General features: G+C 41.2%; 1 non-coding gene across 1 annotated transcript; it reads right to left on the reverse strand.

Moving 5' to 3' along the window:
- Positions 1-21,134: 21,134 nt before the first annotated feature.
- Positions 21,135-21,241, reverse strand: LOC111862164. The gene has a single exon (XR_002842385.1). It is a non-coding gene; the product is annotated as a U6 spliceosomal RNA (small nuclear RNA).
- Positions 21,242-23,282: the final 2,041 nt, after the last annotated feature.

A 23,282-nucleotide genomic window follows, 5' to 3' on the forward strand; every position in this document is an offset into this window, starting at 1 on the left:
CCTTGCATGAGAAATTGGAGCAGTTGCAAACGGAAACAGAAACAAGGAATCTGGGCCCTGAGAGAGTGAGACGTGAGACTGGTGTCGGAAGTGGGATATATTGGATTAATTGGGTTTGGTTGAAAACTGCATTGGATAATGGTTGCAGAACGAAGCAGAAAAACGGAAACCTCGAATCTGGGGAGAGAGATAAGGCCTTGCATAAATGAATTGTGTGGTTGCAAAGGGAAGGAGAAACAAGCCATCGTTTTGTTGTTGCAAGGTACTACGTATGTCGTTGTTCGGCTTCAGGCTCACGGAATAGGAGCCTCACCAATGAAATATCGTGACTGGAGGTTTGCATGGCTTTCATCAGTCTCTCTAGAAAATTGTTGAATTTTTAATTAGAAATAACATTTCGTGACGATGTATAATGTCCAAGGAGTCGATCATTGATAGAATTTTTACGATTAGTGTGTTTCTTTACATTATCCATCATCCTGTTTTTTCTTTAAAACATGTTTCGAAGACTGTATTCTGTCTCCGTCATCAGTTTACGAAACGTTGTGCTCAAAATAAAAAGCAGGACAATGGATAGTGTCCAGAAACACAATAATCGTGTTAGTATGCAATAATAACAAACTTTAACTTTGGTATTATTATTTAAAATATTCTTCCACATTACAATTCAGCGTTCACAATTTACACTACGTGTTTATTACAACCAGTGAACTTGAATAAGTGACATTAAATAGACGAATACTGACTATCTCTTTTGGAGAAATGGGATTATTTCTGACACCGAGCTAGGATTTTGTGTTAGAGACTATAGAAACTGAGTTTTGTCTACAAACAGATTTGGTGGGAATGATAGGAGGCGTCTGAGGTTGCAGCCTAAGTGAGACTTTCTCGGATATCTTGGGCCTTCCTTCACCATGAAATAAGTATGAAGTTTTGCTTCATCCTATATACGTATTGTTGCGTACAGACCCGTTGCTAAGCGGCGACTCTGTAAACAATGGCCGTTGCTAGGTAAGGCCCGCAACATACACGCACGCAACAATAAAAGAACAGTGTTATGCAACCCGTTTCTAAGCAACGGACTGGTAAACACGCCTTGTTGGAAACGGTGTTTTCTATTATGTCCGTCCGGAGTGTTTACAAAGAAGTAGATGATTAAGTAAGGACATGAATAAATTTGCTCAGGCCATTAGATCTTTTCGGTTCAAAACATCATAATATTGCACTGAATTGATTGGACTTATATCCCCTAAAGATATTTTCATTAATTCTGCAAGTTCAATATGTAAGAAGTCTGTTTAGATAATTGTTAAGATTAAATATATTTAAGATTACATTTTTTCTGAGATATGACGCCGTATGGTTTGCATGTTTGTTACACACTCACCTTTCGCGTACTGTCATTGTGTTGCAGAAAGAGACATCAAGTTGAAATTCTCTATCTAAAGTCCATTGACGAACGTAACATTTAAGTGACTTCACTTCCTTGATCTGTTGCATAGCTACGTTTGTGACCTCTAGGTGTCCTTTGGATAAGGCAAGCTACTGAGGGCTTTCATCACCGGATGAAAGTCAGAATTCTTACTGGGAAAACATCTGGTAGACATACGCATATTGAATATTTTGGATAAATTTGAGATTCCAGTTGTAAAATATTTTAATTATTTTTATATAAATACTTCGAGCAGACGAAAGTGAGTTGGTATATCAATAAGTTAAAATTTTTATACCCCTGATTCAATTTATTTTATGCGTACGGCCGTTTGTGTCTTATTTGCATGTATAATAATATAATTCAACTGGTTAGTGCTTATTGCTTGACAGTGATGATAACATTTTCTAAATTTCCCTCGTTGGTTCTGAGAGTCATCAATCACTGCCTTTAAAAGGAATAAACTGAAGACTACAAATAAAAAAGTATTAGCAAAAAGATGGCATGTCGACGAGGCGGATTCTGTTGATTTAAATTGGTTTTCAGTCTTGAAACTCAACTTGACGTTGAAACGAAACCCTGTATCCGTACGTGTAAACAGAAAAACACGCCAGTGAGGAATGAATTTTATCGGTTCAGAGTTATGAGCAAGAATGGCGTAAGTTCTTGGAGAGTACAATTACGCTATCAGGATAATTCCGTCAGTAAAATGTCATTTTACGAATTGGGCGACCAAGGTTCGATTTTAGATAGGAGCCAGATGATCTGGTCATATGTAGCAGGTCAGTTCTGTGATCCACTTGACTCCCCTAGCGGTGGCACCGGGGCTTCTTGTGCTTAGATAATGTGGCCGGAAATGAAAGATGATCAATCGCCTTTCCACAATGCTTTGGAAGGTTATCTCTGTTTCTGTGGGGAGTTCCCGGGTTCGAGTCTCGTCCCGGAGACGGGCTATGCTAAGAACATTTGTTGCACTCTGAGTCTCTGGAGACGAAAGCTGCGGTAACGCCATAAGGAATCTACACTGCTCTCCTTCACAATCTCTTCCCTTCATCACTCACTGCCATCCTATTATTCAAATCTATACGACGTATACAGTTGAGAAAGCGTTATTAAATAAATTAAAACGGTAAAGTGTCATTAATAATGAAATAAACTCATCAAATAATTTCTAGTGTACGCTACCAGTAAGGTCTACTTGTTTTAAGCCTGAACAATAAGAAATGCATATATTTACGTTTTAAAGAAATCGTTGATTTTTTGAACAAAAATATAAAGTAGTCGGCTTTAAAGATTTTATATTTTAAAATAACGAGATATTTCAATCAGAATTCATAAATCATAATTCTCTGTTTCATAGGTTTATTATTATATTTTGTTTCTGTGAAGGAGATCCTGGCTTCGTTAAATTTGTCAGAGATAATCTCAAAGTTCTATGCAAGTTTCCGTGATTGTAATTACCGACTTACAAATAATACGTCATGCTAAATATGTAGATATGTTTATAGTCTACTTGAATGCCAGATTTCACATGCCAAGCTCCAGCGATTTGTTAGTAAACGCAAAGTTGAAGGAAGTTCTGGCACAGCCATCATATTGTTATTTTCTATTTTACAAATAGGGAAATTAGCATTTACGAAAGTTCGATATCTTTACTGGCCGCGCCATAGCTCAAGCGGTTAGTCGCTGGCTTTCCACCGCGGCGGCCCAGGTTCAACCCCGGGTCTGGTGAAGTGGGATTTGTGGTTGACAAAGTGGCGCTGGGGCAGGTTTTCTCCGAGTACTTCGGTTTCCCCTGCCAATCTTCATTCCACCAGTTGCTCCACAATCACCCTCATCTATCATCTGGGGCTGGTACAATAGCCCAGAAGTGACCACCCCACTAGCAATAAAAAATAGATATCTTTATAAATCCGTTAACATGCATAGCTCCTCAGCTATCTTCATGAGGCTGAGAGAACCCAGTTCCAGACGCACTACTTCACAGTTAATCTGGTAAGCGCCTGGAATCGAACCCGAGACTTCTGGATCTGGAAGCGGGAACTGTGACCACTAGACCACAGAGGCATGTTACATGGAAGATACAGTAATTGACTACAAGGACACCAGGTTCAGTGACATGCTGATAGGGTAGTTTCGTATTTGTGACTGCCTCCTGCTACCTAGTACGCCAATAGGAAGAGACATCGATTCGACAGACTGGTACATATATCAACGGCATATTGTCATTCAGAACATCGAGCCTGGTGACTGAGACAGGAGAGATCCTTGAAACTTTGTTTTTTAACTCAAAATTGACACTGCTGCTCGCCCCAGAACATGTTAGTACTTTTATTCGCCGTGAACTCTTCAAATATTTCGTATTTCTTAAACGTTTTTACAGTAAAAGTAAACTGATATGTTGGGATTATGGACTTTATCCATCGTCCTGGTTTTTAAGATAACAAATAAAAACACAACGTTTCGGAAACTGGATCTGTTTCCGTCCTCAGGTGAAGGAAAACACCTATCACTGGACCAGTGATTGAGGCTAGCTCTTTCTAAGGGACCCAACTGAATAGGTGTTTTCCTTCACCTGAGGACGGAAACAGATCCAGTTTCCGAAACGTCGTGTTTTTATTTGTTATCTTAAAAACCAGGACGATGGATAAAGTCCAAAATCCCAACATATCAGTGTGTTATACACCATCGTCAGAATCCTATAGTAACTACTAGCAAAAGTATAGTTCATTAGGCCTTTCTTGCGTACAGCACATAACCACTGACGCACTATTCTTCTGCGTGAAATTAAGCTTCTTTTGAAATTGTTTATATTAAAATGGTTGGTTAATTATTTAGTTTTTTCTGATGTAACAAGGAATTAATGCTGTATCCATTCCATCAAATTGTATTTTTATTGTCCGAAAGAGATACCAGATTTAATCCAAATAATTTAGAGTTATTGGAAACGAAATATGTGTACAAGTATATGGGTGGTAGGGCAGACGTGTGTGATTTCCCTATTATATTACCCCTTTTTGCACTTTAACCAAGAACGTATTTAAAATATGATTTCTACTTCAGAACATCCATCTACGGTTCATGTGCAATGGGGAAAGAGTGTATAATTCTGCGAATCTCAGAAACCCTGGCTTCCATTGTGTCTGCAGTCAGAAAAGATTCCGCTGTTTCTTGTGGAGGGAAAATACGATACTAGAATCCCTATTGTTTCCTGCAGATTCACACGGTTGCAAGAATATCCGTGTCTTGATAAATGATGGTGTCACTACAAGTTACGACCCAGAAAGAGTCTAGAGATAGGGGCCTTGATACTGTGTTGGATGCTATAACAGTTTCAACAGTGACTGAACTCTTCAAATTTTTTAACCTTTTCATAGTACACACGGGATATCTCGAGCAGAAATACTTGCCCATCTACTCTGCGTTTATTGCCAGTAAAATAAAAAAGTTTTGGCCTCTGTAAAAAATCTAAAATTCTTTGCGTATGTTCGAAAATAGAATACATAAATTACTGTGGAAATATATTGTCAGAAATGGCCAGTTTTTGGCGCATTCCCTACCTTTCAGGGTGCTTATTGAATTCGCTTCGTCTGTCTTCCTGTCTGTACGCATGCGCGGAAAATATTTTGAAGAGTCGTAGAAAGTGAAAAAAAAACAGACTAATTTTATATCCAATGCAATTTTTTTCCACAAATTTCATTCTTTTCGGGACAGTTAAATGAAACGGACTCTTGGTATACACTTTGTAACTTTTATATTCAACATTCAACAGCATTCAGCTATGTAGTTAGATATACCACGTCGCAACAACACGTATAAGATCTTTCGTGCATTCAGTGCAATACACCCATCACACGCCACGACTTTCAAACTAAGTATGCAACCGACAGAAGTGCCCTATTTTATGTAACTGCTGAATCAAACTTCACAGCTATACTTTTGCGCTGCAGATACGCTGCTTCAAGAATATATAGAAGAATACGAAACTACCAGTTTATAAACATCTTAAGATTCAATATTATATTTAAGCATCCTGTTCCACTCCATACGATAAATGATATAATGATACAAATTCCGTCCCAAGTGCAAACAATATATTATGTGTCCTTGATCTTGCTCCTCTACACTACATATTTCGGCCTCAGACGGCCATCATCAGGTGTATAACACTCACGTTGCTGTCACACTGCACCCAGCCCAAAATTTAACATTTAAAACACTTTCCTTGTTATTATCAACATCTACTTAGTTGATATCTGTCTGGTTTGTAGATTTATTTGCACACGTCAATTTTGACGTTCCTGTAGTAGCACTATAAAATCTTTAGTTCTAATTTTAAAATCTTTTAAAATTTTTCTGTAAATTTTAAATTTAAAATTGTTGGGGTTACTCGCCCTATGTCTAAAGTGCTGCAGCGGCTAGTTCTTGTTTCCACACTGTACAGGTGTTATCCTGTGTAGTCTTCCTGTGTGCGTGCCGCTGCTTGTCTTTACTACGTGTGCACACGTCCCACGAACGAGAAGGAAAAGAGAAAAATGCAAATTTTTGGATACGCACGGGCGTTGAGAAGTTGTTGCCAGAGAAACAGCGCCTTTCATGAATCAGGTAGCAGTTAGCCAGCTGAACGGTCTAGGCCTGACCACCTCCAAGCACCCGCTGATCCTCGTTATATAAAATCAGCCCGCTTAGAAGACACCGTTTCTAACGGTTCCTCTCTTATTGCGTGTTTATTCATTGCGGGGCAGGTGTTTATCGCGCCGTTGCCTAGTAGTGGCTACGTTTATTCGTTTAGTTATTCCGGACTTCAGCCGTCATATCACAATATGTTCACTAAGAACCATCTACATTTTTTGCTTATTTTCAACGGTCCCCAAAACTCTGTGTATGTCTTTATTTACTGTTGACAATCAGCAATCAATGCAGTTAACTGTGGAGATTTTAACGGAATTGTATATATATTAAGATTTTGAGACTATTATTGCTAGAACATCATGAAGATATAGAATATTTTGTTATTTTTAAACTACCTATAAATATTTCGGATGTTTTGAAAGTAGCAATGAATTAACAATGAATACCTGAAACACTTACGCTACAAATGAAATAAATTGCATCGCAGAATGTGACCGTGTAAGGCTGAAACGCGTTGGGCATCTAAGGAGTGTGATATTGACAAATTCTGTAATTTGATGCGGTCAGCAATCTCAATTTAGGACTCCTTAGAGACAAAAGCTCTCGAGTCATTTTGTAGGGAAACTTGTCATGGTTTGCTGTCTTGCTGTCCAGATAGTTTTGACTCTCTCAAGTTGATCCTTACGGAATAAACGTTTCTTACCAGTGCACTAATAGGTGCTGCATGACGTTCACGCGGCAACTGGAACACGGATGTGTGTGAGGGAAATCTGACGATTGTTCGCCGTCAGTCCTGCGGTAATAGTTTGGAGGGGAGGGGGGCGGCGGCTCGATTTTGTTTTCTCTTTGATGTGTTAACACATGGGCCTGTGTGTGATTGCCCTGTCTAGTGAATTAGTGGCGAGTGTTATGCTTATTAATAATGCAAAAGTATAACCACTGCACCACACGGGATCGCGGCACCTATCGTAGTTGGCGTTTCAGAAATTATTGGCATAATTCATGTATATACATATATACACACGCAGAAAAGTAAGAGAAGACAAAGTTATCTCTGTACTTAACTAATTAAGCACTATGCCGTGAAGGTGCATGGTAGAATGGATGTATAGATTCACGCTTTCTTGACCTCGACACTAGTTGGAGGTGAGTGGTCAGATTCATGCTCTGGCCGCTTTACCTCCGGGGAAAGAATCCCTGTTCCCATTGGCTAGGAGGCTGGATGGACCCCAGAACCTGTCTCGACGACGCGGAGAAGACAAAATTCTTGCCCCTACTGGGATTCGAACTCCGACCCCAAGGTAGTTCAGCCCGTAGCCGGTCGCTGTACCGACTGCGCTAAACCGGCTCACCAGTTCAACCTGTAACTTTTACTGGTATACCGAGCATGTTAGCTCTAGTGATAACGTGTTTGCATCTTTTCGTTGTGTAATGAGTTCCGTAACAATTTGTCATGAAACGAAATGAAAATATAGTCAATGTAGAGGCAATAATAATTAGAGACATGTGAGCTGAGATGAAAAGGAAAGGTGTTCCAGTTCCGAAGCACAGAGTCATGAAAGCCCGTTAGTAAGGCACGAGCAGGTAGTAGTCTGAGGTGACCTGATCAGCTTCACCTTATGGCCGCTTTGTCTATGGGTGAAGATGCCAAATCTATTCATGGCAGCCGGAGTCTGGATGTAGGGACAAAGGGAGAAATTACCTCCGCTCTAGGCCACTGAAAGCCTAACATCTAATACTTTCATATTATTTATTGCGTTGTGTTACGCGTTGCCGTTCCGTAATTTTCGGTATAAATTATAATTCGCAGAAAAAATAAATAAATTGACAAATTTCTTAAACAATTAATAAATGGTACATGTTAGCGTAAATTTTAAAGATGGTTTAATAAGTTCCAAATACGCGATAAGAATTATGTCGAAATACGAAAATAATAATCATATTATTATTAGTGTAACATCTTGTACTCTTCTACAAGTATAATTAGAATGATCAAGTCAAGGAGGATGAGGTGGGCAGGTCATGTAGCACGAATGGGGGAGACGAGGAATGCGTATAGGATACTTGTGGGAAAGCCAGAAGGAAAGAGATCACAGGGAAGACCAAGGCGTAGGTGGGAGGACAATATTAAAATGGATCTTAGAGAGATAGGATGGGATGGTATGGATTGGATAGATCTTGCTTAGGATAAGGACCAGTGGAGGGCTCTTGTGAACACGGTGATGAACCTTCGGGTTCATTAAATTGCTGGGAAATTCTTGAGTAGCTGCAGAATTGGCGGCTCCTCAAGAAGGGCTCAACTCCATGAGTAAGTAAGTAAGTAAGTAAGTAAGTAAGTAAGTAACAACATAAAACACAATGAAAACACGCAGCACAGCCAGATGTCAGTAGTACTACCACTGAACTGTCGGTAAATGGGTTCAGATGCATTTTAATTGAAACTCTCGAAGGCCAGTGACAGGCTAAACACTGTTGTGCATTTAAGTATTTATTATGGCTCAGCCAGATATTTCACATTTATATTTTATTAAATGTAATTCTTAACATAACAATTGAGCTGTTGGCCTTACAGCGCCGTGGCTTATGGGAATACGAACAAGACATCCATCTATTTGTATCTGCGGTGTTCATCTCAGGAATAAGCACCAGACGGTAGACAAAAGTTCACGGGCACGTACAAAGCTGTATTGTTCTGCTGCGTTTTCCACTCTACTTTGTCCTACTGTTTTACCTAAGGCTTCATTCTGCGTATAATTCGTGCAAAGGGGGGGGGGGTTATAATTTTACCCCTTGATGCCGGCAAGTAGGCAGCAGGTAGGGACACAGGCTTGTGCTTGTGAAGAGGATCATGGGAATGGACTGCACTGCGTTAGCGTCTCTCTTTCTCTCTGTAATGTGTCGAAATTGTGCGGACTGTGAGTGTTATGAATTAAACATGGCAGAAAGGATAGATCCCTGCGTCTAGGGACACAGGGCCTGTCCGAGTCGTGTTCAACCCTATGAACGTAGGGATTTATATATTTTTACAGGAAAATGACATGTCACAACGCGTCTTTTTTGTATAATTCTGCGGCGAGAAATTACATGCAGGAAATATGGATCAGTTGAATGGATACCTCAGTCCTTCCCACGTGTGGTACATCTTATTTTATATGAAGTTTTATAACATTAAAAAAGTGACAAAAATATAATCATTTTAAAANCTTCCAGCGTGGGCTACAGATATATTTCTCCTCCACTTTATCCAATAAGGGAAGAGATTTATTATGTTGGAATATATAAAATGAATTCACAATATGGAGGTTGTATATGTCCTACCATTTGTTTCCGTTTTTATCTTCGAAACTATTAATGAATTTTCATGAAACTCTATGCCGGAGGCCTGCACTAAATATTCTGCAGGTAGAATTAATGTTGCTGCTTATCTTCAAAATATAGGCACTATAACATTGAAGATTGGCATACATAATTTTAATAGTCTTTAATAATTTTAATACGTATTTCAGTACTAAAAATATTTAATACAAGTCAGTATCTGAACATAATCTATTTTAATATATCCTTGATATTTTATATATTTAATTTAAATACTTATATTCAACTCGAAGCACAAGTCTGTATCATAGAGTTCCATGGATCCATATTAGCAGTTCAGTGACCCTAGACGTATTCTTCTGTCACTGACTGATGATGGTCCTACAAGACCGAAACATGTATCAGGAAGTAAATATTCAATTGTAGAATATTGACTAATTATAACCACTTTGTTGCGGTGACGGCTAACCTAACCATATACGTTCAAAATATAGGCCCAAACCTTTGCCCTGCCTGATGCCACTTCAAGTAGTTTTCAGTGGCTCATTGTGCCAGAAGAGTTGGGCCTAACATGAAATGTATTCATGAATTTCGTTAAGTTCTACAGCTTTATGTGATACATTTTTAGGTGCGGCAAATATTTAACAAAATAATAGGCAACGTTCAGAGCTCCTCAGTGTTGTGTATAATATAATATAATATGCCTTGTAAGCGCAGACTCACGCTTCTAAGTCAGGGCCGATGAGGTATAAAAAAAAAAGGGACCCACTTTTGCAAATTGTGGAAAAAATCAAAATTAGCCCAACATGGGTACGAAGAAAGCTACCTAATTATGTTGGAAAGAAGCGAGGATCTTGCAGATTGAACTGATCGCCGCCTACAGCAGTCTGCTTTTACCGGTTCTCACGGTCTCTTCTCTTGCAGATTTCTTATATTTTTCTTCTGCCCTGAAGATGGAGGCGATACGTTCCTCCGAAACGTCGGTTAACACCACATATAGTCGGTGCCAAATCCCAGAAGACTGCTTTCTTAAAAAAATAATAGTTTCGGTTCTGTCGGTTTACAAGAAAAGCGCGACCAGTTGTAACAGTTTGAATTCGCCACATGTCATGTATTTTTGTTGGCAGTTAGCGGCCTGGTGGCCAGGGAATTTCGAACTGCTTTTATTGCATCTGGTCCCCTGCTCTCCGGTCAGTAAGTTCTCCGCTGTCTCTCCGTGGTTCGACCTTTTTCCCCTCCTCCGAGGTACATCACAGAATTAACTTAGGTCTGTGCAGTTTTACAGTAACCGAGAGGGGCAAAGCAATCCTCATTACGCACTCCAATCCCGGGCGGGGCCCTTGGGTCTTACTAGCAGTGAGTAGGACATGGAGACTCTTGAATAGCGAGAAAAGAGAAGGAACTAATAAAGCGTTGCTTTGGAGCCATGCAAGTATTTGTCTCCCTTCCCTTATTTCTTGCATTCTATCTTGTGATCTGATTCATGTCCTTAGTAGTTCAGCACATGAGCGAATGGTTATTTATACACAGGAACATATGTATGTATATATAGGATGTCCGGATGAAAGGTATCCAAAATAAAAAAAATAGTATATCTCGGAAACTAATTGTCATACACTAATCTGGTTTATGTCATCGGACTTTTTCCATCGTCCGGAATTCTAAGCAATAGAAAACACGACGTTTCGGAAACTGGGTCTGCTTCTGTCTTCAGGTGAGGAAGGAAGGAAGACAACTACTCAGACAGTACCCTTAGAAAGAACTAATCTCAATCACTGGACAACCCCTGTCATATTTACCGACCTGTTTCAACATTTAAGACTAGGCTAGTTCAGCGGGATATAGTAAGAAACCATAAAATAAAAATTGTGATAGGGCACGCACATGCGTGGAACTAGGATAGAAGAGGTTGCAGAAAATGTGTGTTAGAAACCTAGCCGACAAAACCAAGTGTGTGAGCACCAATGCGAAAAAATTGAAGTGTCTAGTCACTAACACATGATAATATTTATTTCACTCAAGAATCAGTGGAAATTTTGTAAGTCTGTTCTCTGTCAGGAAGTCTTGATGTATTGAAACTGATCGCACGACAGACAGTGTTTGGTGTTTCAGAGTTGGTAGCATTTCTCTTGGCTATTGAATTCGACACGTCTGCTCGTGGAGCAAGGATTAGTCAGGATCCGCTGCATCCAGTTATACTGTACGTGACTTCAGCGTACGTGTTCCGCGCCATGTCACACCTTTCTGATGCTGTCGATTCTGCGGCAGTTAATTCCCCCTGCAAAGAGAGTGAAGTTAGCGTTAACTTTTGTTCGAGTTCTACGCTAACGTCATATAAACAAACTGAAGTTTGTACAGATGGAGCTGCACGCTACTCTGTATGTTCTTGTAACTTTATTATATTTTATGCACGAAATTCATAATAGAACGGGATCAAAAGCTACTGGGCTGTATCCAAGAAGCATATTGCTGAGGTTCCTTACTAAAATTTTCTGGCAATTTTAGTTTCGATCCCTACCTGTTAATTATAATACCTAGGTTATATTGGGGCCACCCAGTAGCTTAGTTGGTTGAGGTACTACACTACAAGCCGGAAGGTCGCGAGTTCGAATCCAGATGAGGTAGATTTTTTCAATTGACCTAATACTTCCAGCCGCATTATGGCTCTGGGTTCGACTCTGCCTTTAACTGAAATGAGTAGCAGGAATCTTCCTGGGTGGTAAATGGCGGCCGGCTCGTAATGCTGACAACCTCACCGTCATCTGTGAGCCGATTATCTAGAAAATATGGGAGCCTCGACATCTCACAACCCTATGGACCTTCACGGCCTGTTACAGGGACAGCTTCAAATTATCTTTACCCAGTTTATATGAATCCCAACTATAACTTTAAGAGTTTAAGTACCTCAATGACTGCAGTGACTGACTGTGGTCCGAAAGACAACAGTTCAGTTCCAGGCAGCGGAAAGATAAGCTCTTTTCCACAGCACCCAGACCACCTCTGGGGCCTAGGTAGCCTTCTATCCTATGGACATCCGGGGTTATGTTCCCGGAGGTTGAGCGGTCATAACGTGAAGCTGACCATTCACCTGCACGTAACGCCGAGTTAAAGAACACGTAGAACTACACATCCACTTCCCCATGTGTCGTTAAGTCGGGTGCTTAATTTCGCACAGGGATAACTTTTTCAATTTCCTCCCGTAACCAAATTTAGCTATAAGACTTTTCTCAAACACGATCCTCACACAAGAAGTTGCTGGCCTCAGTGACGCTGTATATAGATGTCATTAATACCTATTGCTTTCGTGTGAAACATACGTATTAATGTCCATATTGTGATATTTTGCGCTGTGACACCATGTAGCCTGCTTGGCTGTTACAAACTTCTCGAAGGGTCATGCTGCCTCCATCTTCAGGTCCACTGAAAACGGAGGTGAGGGCATCTCTGAAACTGTAATAAAATCTACCAGATTTTACTATGTCTTAACTTGAAGAATCAGAATATGAATCTTCACCTTCATGGAAACATCAAAACTCATATTTTGAGATTCTGAATAGGTCATATTTATAGGGACTTTGTTTAGTATAACAGAAGTTTGTAGAAAGCAGTCGAAACCTTTGATACGGCTCCAGTAGAGAATATATTTGAACAGGCAGACAGGCACTGCCCCCCCGGTTATAAGTAACGACCTCCGTGGATCTGATTCCTTCTTGAGAAACCGCCAGTCGCTCAGATACTCAATTTTTCCAACATTTTATGGAACCCGAAATTCCATCACTGTGTTCACAAGAACCCTTCACTATCCCCTATCATGAGCCAGATGAATCCAGTCCCTAGCAATGACTAAAGACTGGATTCGGATTTGTCATTGGATTTATTGGCCAGTCACAGGTCATAACTGAAATTAATTATAACATTGTTACTGATTTCCACACTACAGAGCGCCCCGCGCTACTCATCAGTCTGTCTCCACTAGTCTTCACGGATTTATAACACAGGAACTAGAAGAGTCTCAGAAAATGGAAAACTCCCAATATCACTGTACTACAGCACATAAATTCAACGTTAAATCTTCACAGGCTGACTTCTTAAACTCTTCTGTATTCTTCAAGCTTACTGCTTGCTTGTTGTCGTGCTTCTGCCACTTACTACTCATTCCCCAAACTTATTGCTTCAGCTTCGGGATTCTGCTCACTTATGTAGACGCAGTACGGACACTTCTCACAGAAAGCACATGTCACGTGACGGTTATCCAGCCACTCAATTGACACCCTGGTTGCTGCCTACAGAAAACAAACGTCATGTGACAGGTACCCATTGTTGCAGTGACGTAATTGCACCTAGTAATTGCCTGGCAATGCGTTGATCAAATCCTATACAATATTGTCGTCCCATCTACGTCTAGACGTCCCGATTATATATTTGATTTATGCAACTAATGTATGAAAGTCATAAAGGTAATAATTTTTATGTTTTCCGGGAATGACAGCGGAGTATTGGTAGGCCTGCTTGCCACATTCTGAGTTGAGGCGTACTCTCATTTCTCTCTCAAACTGGCGTGTCCATCATTTATTGGCTGAGAAGAACGAATTGAGGGGTCACTCAGGTGTCGATGAAGCTAATCAATTACGAAGAGCGTTATGGACCGGTCAGCATATTGGATCATCTGACCACGACACACAAAACAAACCGCTGGTGTGTAGTCAATACCAATAATTGCCAAGCTGATATTAGCATGTGACGGACGCGCTGAGGCCTTGGTTAATATTTGCATGCGAAAGAGCGAGGGACTTCAAAGTATAAATTTCATTCTCCAGTACCCTGGAATGGATTGATAATTATTTAAGGGTTTAATTACGAGGTAACGGATAATAAAATTGATAAATTTCTCAGTGATTCTAATTGTCATGTATTTGAGTGATATGCAGGAGGCACGCGGTAGCGTAGTTGATTGAGGCACTATGCTACAAACCGGAAGGGCGCGGGATCGAATCCCGATGAGGTGAAGTTTTTCAATTGACCCAATCCTTCCAGCCGCACTATGGTCCTGGGGTCGACTCAGCCTCTAACTGAAATGGGTGCCAGGAATAATCTTGGGTGTAAAGGGCGGCCAGTGCGTAAGGCTGACAACCTTACCTCCATCTATGAGCCGATTGTCTACAAAATATGGGAACCTCAACATCTCACAACCCTATGTGCCTCCACGGCCTGTTACAGGGATACCTTTACATATTTTTAACGAGTGATATGCACTGAATTTGGATTGATGACTCGATATGTTGCACGCTTAAACACGCGACTCGTTACTACACTTTACAGTTCAGTGTTACACACACACATTAATGTTCTCAGCCTCTTTACACTCTCGATTAGTCGTTTCCTGGTCACGGCTACCGATGGCGGATATTTCCCTTACTCTTGGTTCCTGATCTATTCCCATGCCTCAGCTACCAGCTCTAACAGCAAAATTTCACAAGGAATAAATTACAGTTCTTTGACTAACTCATTAAACTAACAACCATCTCTTCACTTCCCTGGCCTTCACTGACCCATCTTGGTTTGCGTTGAGGAACTTTTCCAGCTAGTGCATGAAGGGACTTAGGAAAACCACGAATAGACCCAGCTAATATATTCGGTAACTCGCCCAAGATTTGATTCGCGTGCATTCCGAATACAAGTGTAAGATCCTACCGTTATGCCAGTCGTCTCATTGATTTGCAGTTGGTAAGGCGTCGTTAAACATGTCAGGGCTCAGATGTGGTGCTGGTTTCCGCTTTACTGTACGAGACGTGCTTTGCCGAAGGTGTATACAATATACCGTCTCTCTCACCTATTCAATATTCTTGCCACCGCCTTCTTGATCCCAAATGCACGGAGGGTTCGACGTCATAACTTGGCCAGGAGTTTCTTCTACTATATCGTCAAACATCCCGAAACAGGGGGAAATCCCTCCTCGTCTCGTTTCGGAGGAAATTTCAGCATGGTGTGCGTTACTTGCAGGCCCTGCTTCTCAGCAGACTCGTGGGGTAGAGCGGGAATTGGCTGCTGCATAAGGCTGATACAATCCGGAGTGAGGCGGTAGCTTTGCATTCTCGCATCCCGGGCATATTGCCTCATTTCACCCACCCANCCAGTCACTTACGTCAGACATTCTGTGGTTATCATTCAAATTTAATATTCAAAATATTCGGGCTTTCAATCCTGACCGTTGCTACTAATTAAACATTACAAAAATAACATATTTCAGTGCAATGGCAATTATTCACATGAAACCCGGAGCAGCAAGAATATATAGCCATCTCAGACAGTGGAGAATGCCCTACATAATTCAGATACAATGAATCAGATGAATGTCGCAAGATTTTAGGAAATATTACAGTAGAGATACCGTAAACACTATTGCAGATAAAGGTGCTGTATTTACCCGGAAAGAAGGCGCGTATTATTTTTCAATGCTGCTTCATAGTTAGAGGATTGCGTTATTTTTCAAATAAAAAATGTTATTATTAGTCACGGAGCCGTAAACTTGTGACAATACTTTATAGGTAGATCACTTCATAGGTAAGATTTGAGGCTTTCACGGCGGTGACTATGAAGAAAGCAGTCTTCTGGGATTTTGCACCGTGTATATGTGGTGTTAACCGACGTTTCGGAGGAACGTATCGCCTCCATCTTCAGGGTAGAAGAAAAAATATATAAGAAATCTGCAAGCAAAGAGACCGTGAGAACCGGTAAAAGCAGACTGTCAGTTAACACCACATATACACGGTGCCAAATCCCAGAAGACTGCTTTCTTCACTTCATAGGTGTTTGAACTCTTCTTTCTTACGTTTAGTTTTTCCCCAATCGTACTGAACAGTGTTTGACATTGGAACTGTAGATCTTATAAGTATGCTTTATATATATGTAACTTCTACACATATTTTGTAACACACCAAGTTCGTGTATGTTGAGTGTTCCAAACTGAGCTCCGTGTAAACTGATAGTTGCAATACGCGCTTACGAAAAGTCCTTGCGTGTTCTATTAGAGATCCTCAAACCCATGTGAAATTTCACCGAAAAAACCTTCAGCACTTTGGGTGGGAAGCAGATGACACAACACGTGTCATTACCTTTATGCGTTCACTATATACGATATCCTGATAAATTTTAGAGTTTTGTGTTGCAATGTGTTCTAAGATCGTTGAACACATTGCAACGTTCGATCTGCCGGTAATAAGACACGTTTCCTTATCGACAACACCTCACAGTGTATCTTGGTATGTTTCATACTGACTGTTCTTGTAGCTGTAAAAATCACGACTTACGACTATTCACATGGTCCCATGTGTAAACTTAAAATGGCGCTGGGTCAGAGACAAAATGGCCATGCATGTGTCGGCCTCGGAAAATCCAATTTCCTTGTTGAATCTCGTCAGGATAATCAAGAGTTTCTTTTAGCTGTATATTGCAACAAGTCCAGGTCAGGGATAGCAGTATACTGAACTCTCAAGAATTGCGTCTGAATGTTGTTTTCCATCTGCGTAACATAGTTCTGTTAAAGGAAGAAAACTCAAATCAGTTCACTGATTACTGTTGATTATCAACGTATAGAACAAATGAGAACTAAGTTCTAGGTCTAGATTAACAACATACATTTTCTTATTTCTCCAACGTAAGATGTAATGATTGTACCACCATGACAACATCTTCTGCAATTTTATGGTGACATTTCCTTGGCGCCACTTGTAACGGTTATACCTCCATGACTCATTCTTCTGAAATTAGGTAGCGACATTTCCTTCACAACATACTGTCACGTGTATATGATCGTGACCAATAATAACGGGTACTTGATTGAGTGATTGTATTTATTAACATCTTCTTTTAAATCACTTTTAATCACAACCATTTATAGCGCTATCATTATTCTACCCACTTCACCAGTCTTCACTAGTCGTATCCCGGCAACGGATTTATAACACTCTCACTGTAACTACAGCACACATCAAGTATTCTTCTTTCAGGCTAACTCTGTTATACTCCACTGCACTTCTTTGTACTCCTTCAGTTCCAATTCTCATTCTTCCACAGCTCTCCTGTCTCAGTTCTGTACTCCTAAAACTACTAGCTTTGGAACTCTACTCTCGTCTGTCCAATTTACACGAACTCCACGGAAAACAGCCTGTATTATTGTCAAAGCCTGTTGTCTAGTAATAGATCTTTTTTTTGTTCCGCGCGTCTGCTTCTGCTGGAATGTTTTAGCGACTCGTTGCCTATCAATGGACAGAGTGCGAACCACAAAGAAAAAAATTCTTGCTATAACTTTTCTATTGTTGCATGCTCGTATTTCGTGTCTTGTCTAGAAATCGGTCTATATGCCACAATATGTAATGATTTTACACCAACGAGTCGGCGTTTTGGAATTAGGTACTTGTATTTCCTTCCCTCGACATTAATCGTTATACTATTGAAACGCTGGGTGGGCCCAGGACCTATCTAGACGACATGGATAGGAGAAAATCTTGCTCTTACCGGTAATGTTGCTCCGATCTCTCTGCCGTTATCCAGTAGCCAGCCTCCATGCCGACTGCGCTATCCCGGCTCCAGGAAGAAGTGATTAAAGAAAAAAGAGGCGGAAGAGAAAACAAGAGAAGGAAGTAGGATCTGAAGAAGGAACGGACGGATAATATGGAGGAAAACAGAGTGAAAAAGAGGAGAAGGAAGAAAAGGAATAGAATAATGAGGTGATTCGGTGGAAGAGCAATACGAGGAGAATTAGTATGAAGAGGCAGAATAAGAAATGGAAGAGGAAGGAGACTGAGAAGCTGTAGGACTATGTAAAGGAGGAGGAAAATTGAAACAGGTGTTAATGTGTTTTATCTCCTATTGTTTAGAAACTGTCGCTGCACAGAAGCCCAGTTCTTCCTTATGAGGTCGGTCCTTATGTGGACTTGCAGAATCATCCTAAGGGAGCTGAAGGAATCGTGTCATTGTCTCGCCAGTTTCTTCTTTCCTTCTGCTTAAATTGGAGCTGTGAATTGCTATGTAGTGCACGGTATACTCCTTCCTGCTTGAATACTGTGCGGGGCTTGAACGTATATCTTCTTCGTCTGCGCCTTTCTAGCGGTGAGACACTTCCACATCAAAAGACTCATACTGAATGCAATAGCAACACAATAAACCAAGTTAGGAAAAAACGTAAGCGTAACTTCCTGCTCTGTGACCATCCAAATGCAGGGTAAGAGAAGGCGAAAGAAGTTCTTAGAGACTAAGCATGTGATAATGTGCTGCCTGGTCAGAACTATGGCGCACCTCAGGAGGTGATTGTAGACAAGTATGAAGAAATGATGCCGGTCACGGTAGCCGAGCGGTCTAAGGCGTGCACTGTCTTCGCTTGCTCGGAAGCCTGGATCGTGTGTTCGAATCCCACTCAGGGCATGGATGTTTGTGTGCGTTTTTCTGTGTTTGTCTACAGGTAGAGGCCTTGCGACGAGCTGATCACTTACCCAAGGAGTCCTACCGTCTGTGTAAGATCTAGATAAACCGAAGTGAACGGAAATTCATGGAGATAGGCCTAGGCCCACTGGGGCTGTAGTGCCAAGGAAAAAAAATGATGAAATGGTGATATGAAAAGGAAAACAAATGAACTCGGACAGAAATCTGCTCCAGTACCATTTCTTCCACCACGAATCAATGACGGAATAGTGATTAGAAAGGGAAAACAAACTCGTAGAGAATTTTTCTCCAGTACCACTTCTTCCACCACGAATATCATCTGAAGTCACTCGGAATTGAATCCGAGGCTTCTAAGTGGAAACCCAACGTCTAACCCCCGAAGCCATTTATAATCTCATTTAAAACAGTGGTTATTACTTTAAATCAGATTATAAATACGAGACTGTATTTTATTCAATAAACCTGTATGTCATATTTTAAATTAGCATTCATTATTTCAATTAATTGAAAGAAAATAATGACATTAATGTAGATCTCACAGAAACATGCCGCGCGAAGTTGAGGGATGGATAGACCTGGTGGAGGATCCTATTGACTTGCGGCATTTGATATTAGCGCTGGTGGACTTTCGGGTTCTGCTACCGTTGTGCAGAAACGGTAATAATTTTGTTGATTAGACAGAAGTAAAAGCGCTGACGTTTTAGCCAATATAGTGATAGGACGTGGGATGGATGCTCGGAGTTCAATTCTTGGCACTGAGAGGCGGTTCTGTCTTTACCTTCAAGCCTCTTATCCAGTGAATACTAGTTGCTCTTGCCACGTCGGTAAAAACGGGTGTGAAACAATCTATTGTCTCCATTCAGTACCAATATTAATAATTCGTGGACATTTACCTCGACACCCCTTATACGCCTTTATGGCCTTATGCTTAGAAACAAGCAGTTTAACCTGTGTATTTACAGTAGATGGGGTACGATACTATCTCTTGCTGGGTTTAAGTGTTAAGGAAGAAATGCTTCTTTGTCATCAAATTTTTCAATATGTGTTTAATATTTTTGCCAACTTCAGCAGATAGAGGATGTCGCGTGGTCAGCGCAACGAATTCCGAAGGCCGTTAATTTCGGTTTTCTAGACCGGAGCCGCTATTTCCTTGAAATAGCTCCTCAGTTGTCACGAGGCGGAGTGGACCCCTTTCTTGACCAACTAGTTCTCAGAAAATTATGGTAGCGCCGGGAATCGAACAGGGACCTCTGGATCCGTAGCCAGGAATTCTGACCACTAGACCACGGAGGCGAACTTCGCCAACTTCTCCGACAAGTGGCTCTGTCGATATAGTTCGCTTGAGGACTGAAAGAACGGATTTTTCTTTTAGTTTAATATTTTTAGTTTTCATGTCATTGGTGTACACTGATACCTAAACCTGACAGGAGAGATTCGACCAAGAAATGATAAAACGAAGTATTGACTACTTTACTTGCATTAAGCGTCTAAGGAATGTCTTAGTAAGAATTGTGTCTGACTTCACGCGACAACGCGTCGTTCGCTGAGTGACGGCTGTGAGCCTCCAAAATTCGCAATGATAAATGTGTGTGGCTATTTCCACGCGTTTGTCACTGGACATGGGAACGTTGATAAATAAGTCCCTTGGGAAATTTTCGGTTCATTCGTGTGGTAATTGAGTTCGATTCCAATGCAATTTCTAGGGAGTTAAAATACAATTAAAGTTATTATTTGGAAGTGTTCAGAAAGACATGTTAATTCCAGCTGTAGTGCAAATTCTATGGTAACATTATGACTGAAATGTATTTTATCAATGATAATTTTAGAAACAAAACGTTCGCTATGACAAGATTTAGTTGCGCAAACGTAACTTACTAAGTAACTATATAATGAATATATTAATTATGTTGTTAGTTAAATAAATAAAATAACCATTCGGCTAACTTTGAAAAAATAGCTGACTAACCACTTAATTAACTGCATTTCTGGCTGATGTCACTGAATAAGTAAAATGATTAAATGGCTAGCTAATTAGCTAACTAGCTAACAAACATTATTTTTTTATTGCTAGTGAGGAGGGACCAAGTCCCTTGTACTGCGGCCACTTCTGGCCTATTGTACCAGCCCCAGATTATAGGTGAGGGTGATTGTGGAGTAATTGTTGGAACGAAGATTGGCAGGGGAAACCGAAGTACTCGGGGAAAACCTGCCCCAGCGCCACTTTGTCTGCCACAAATCCCACTTGATCAGACCCCGACAGCGAACCCGGGCCGCCGAGGTGGGAAGCCAGCGACTCACCGCTTGTGCTATGGCGTGGCTTAATACGGGACGCTTCATGCTTAAGCGTGTCGTCCTTGCGCAGGGACAATGCTAATCTTCTCTTTATCGTTCCAGTTTTCGTATATGTACCGACGAAGCGAGTACCAACAAACCTAACTAATTATGCATCTGAATAGATCGTATTTAACGCAGTTCCTAACTAAATAAGTTACAAATCTAACGAAACAACGAACTTAATAGCAAATTAACCGAATTTCCTACGTACTAACTAACGTCACTAATCATGTAACTAACTAGGTAACTATATAAGTAATGTCTTGATTTACTAACAGACCACGCGGCGGCCCGGGTTCGATCCCGGGTCTGATCAAGTGGGATTTGTGGTGGATAAAGTGGCGCTGGGGCAGGTTTCCTCCGAGTATTTCGGTTCCCCTGCCAATCTTCATTCCACCAATTGCTCCACAATCACCCTCACCTATCATCTGTGGCTGGTACAATAGGCCAGAAGTGGCCGCAGTACAAGGAACTTAGTCCCACCCCACTAGCAATAAAATATACTAACATACCAAGAACTGTGAGTATGTACTGATCTGGAAGGAGCGACTCAGGCTATTTCAAGATGTCCCGGTAATTGCCTGGAGACGCTGACAAAATTCACAAAAATGTGGGTAATGCCTACAGACTACAGGTTGTGTGTTGAGTCACGGTGCTGGTATAGTAAAACCGTGCAATCGCTGCAGACAGCAGCTGCAACAGTTCACGCTGTCAATGTTGCAGTGCCATTTCTGTTTGCCTGTGTCCGTTAGTGGGGCTCCTTCGCAGTATCGCGTACGTCAGCTGCAGATAGTGCTCTTGCAACCGGACTGTCTGTGTCTGGCTCAGCAGTAAGTTGTATGCTTGTGATGATGTGCATGTTGTTCGTTCCATGGTGACCGATATTTAGTTCTGACGAAGCGGCCTCCGTAGTCTAGAGGTAACGTTCCCACCTCATGACTCGTAGTACGCGGGTTCAAATACCCGGCGGAGGTCATCGAATTGTTAAGGGCGGAATAATTCAGGGAACAAGTCCTCCGGGAGGGAATTTAAGCCGTGGGTCCCGTGTCGTAGCTTTACGGCACGTAAAAGAACCTCATATCTCCAAAGGAGGTCACTGAGCCAAAATTACGGACGTTTCCTGCCCAATAGCAGTCTCTAATACCTCTGGTAGATGGGGGAAGCATTATAGACACCGCTAAGCAAGTGACCGAACTCGCTTGCTCGGCGGTACTGATGGTAAGCACTATTTAGCGCTAGGGTATAGAGACTGGTAGAATATCATAGAGGGAAGCACAATAGATCAAACTGATCGCGGTGCATGGGGAAGCCCACCCTCTCTAAAATAACTAAATAACTAGTTCTGATGAAGAAACGAACTTGGTCGACTATATATGTAATAAAAGCTCATATTTAATGGCAAATTGTTGAACGAAATGGATTCACGAAAAGATATGTTCTAGTCTACTTCTTCTATATGTTGTAAATAATTATAAAGGTGTCCTTATGCTTAACTAATTAAGCACTACGCCATGAAGGCATATGGGGGAGTAGATGTATAGATCCACATATTCTTGACCTCGACACTAACTGGAGGTGAGTGGTCAGCTCTAGAGAAAGAGCGCTCAGTACACATTGAATAAGAGCTTGGGTGAATCCCAGAGCCAGTCTGGACGACACTGAGAAGAGAAAATTCTAGACTCTACCGGGACTCGAACTCCGACCCCTCGGTCCTCCAGCCCGTAGCAAGTCGCCATACTGACTGCGCTACCCCGGCTGTGTAGATATCTGTGTGTACAGGTATATAGCCTTGAACTGCTTTCCTTTGTCAATCCCTTGATATACTATTTGATTTAGGTTACTAAGAGGGCCGCGCGGGTCACGGTAGCCGAGCGGTCTAAGGCATGCAGTGTCTTCGCTCTCTTGGAAACCGCGATCGTGGGTTCGAATCCCACTCAGGGCATGGATGTTTAGTTTGTGTGTGTGCGTTTTTCTGTGTTTGTGTACAGGTAAAGGCCTTGTGACGAACTGATCACCCGCCCAAGAGTCCTAACGAATGTGTAAGATCTAGAAAAACCGAAGTGAACGGAGAAGTACATGGAGGTAGGCCTAGGGCCACTGGGGCTGTAGTGCCAAGGAAAAAAAAAAGAGG

The sequence above is a fragment of the Cryptotermes secundus genome, unplaced genomic scaffold (genome assembly GCF_002891405.2).
Source record: "Cryptotermes secundus unplaced genomic scaffold, Csec_1.0 scaffold859, whole genome shotgun sequence".
Taxonomy (NCBI): domain Eukaryota; kingdom Metazoa; phylum Arthropoda; class Insecta; order Blattodea; family Kalotermitidae; genus Cryptotermes; species Cryptotermes secundus.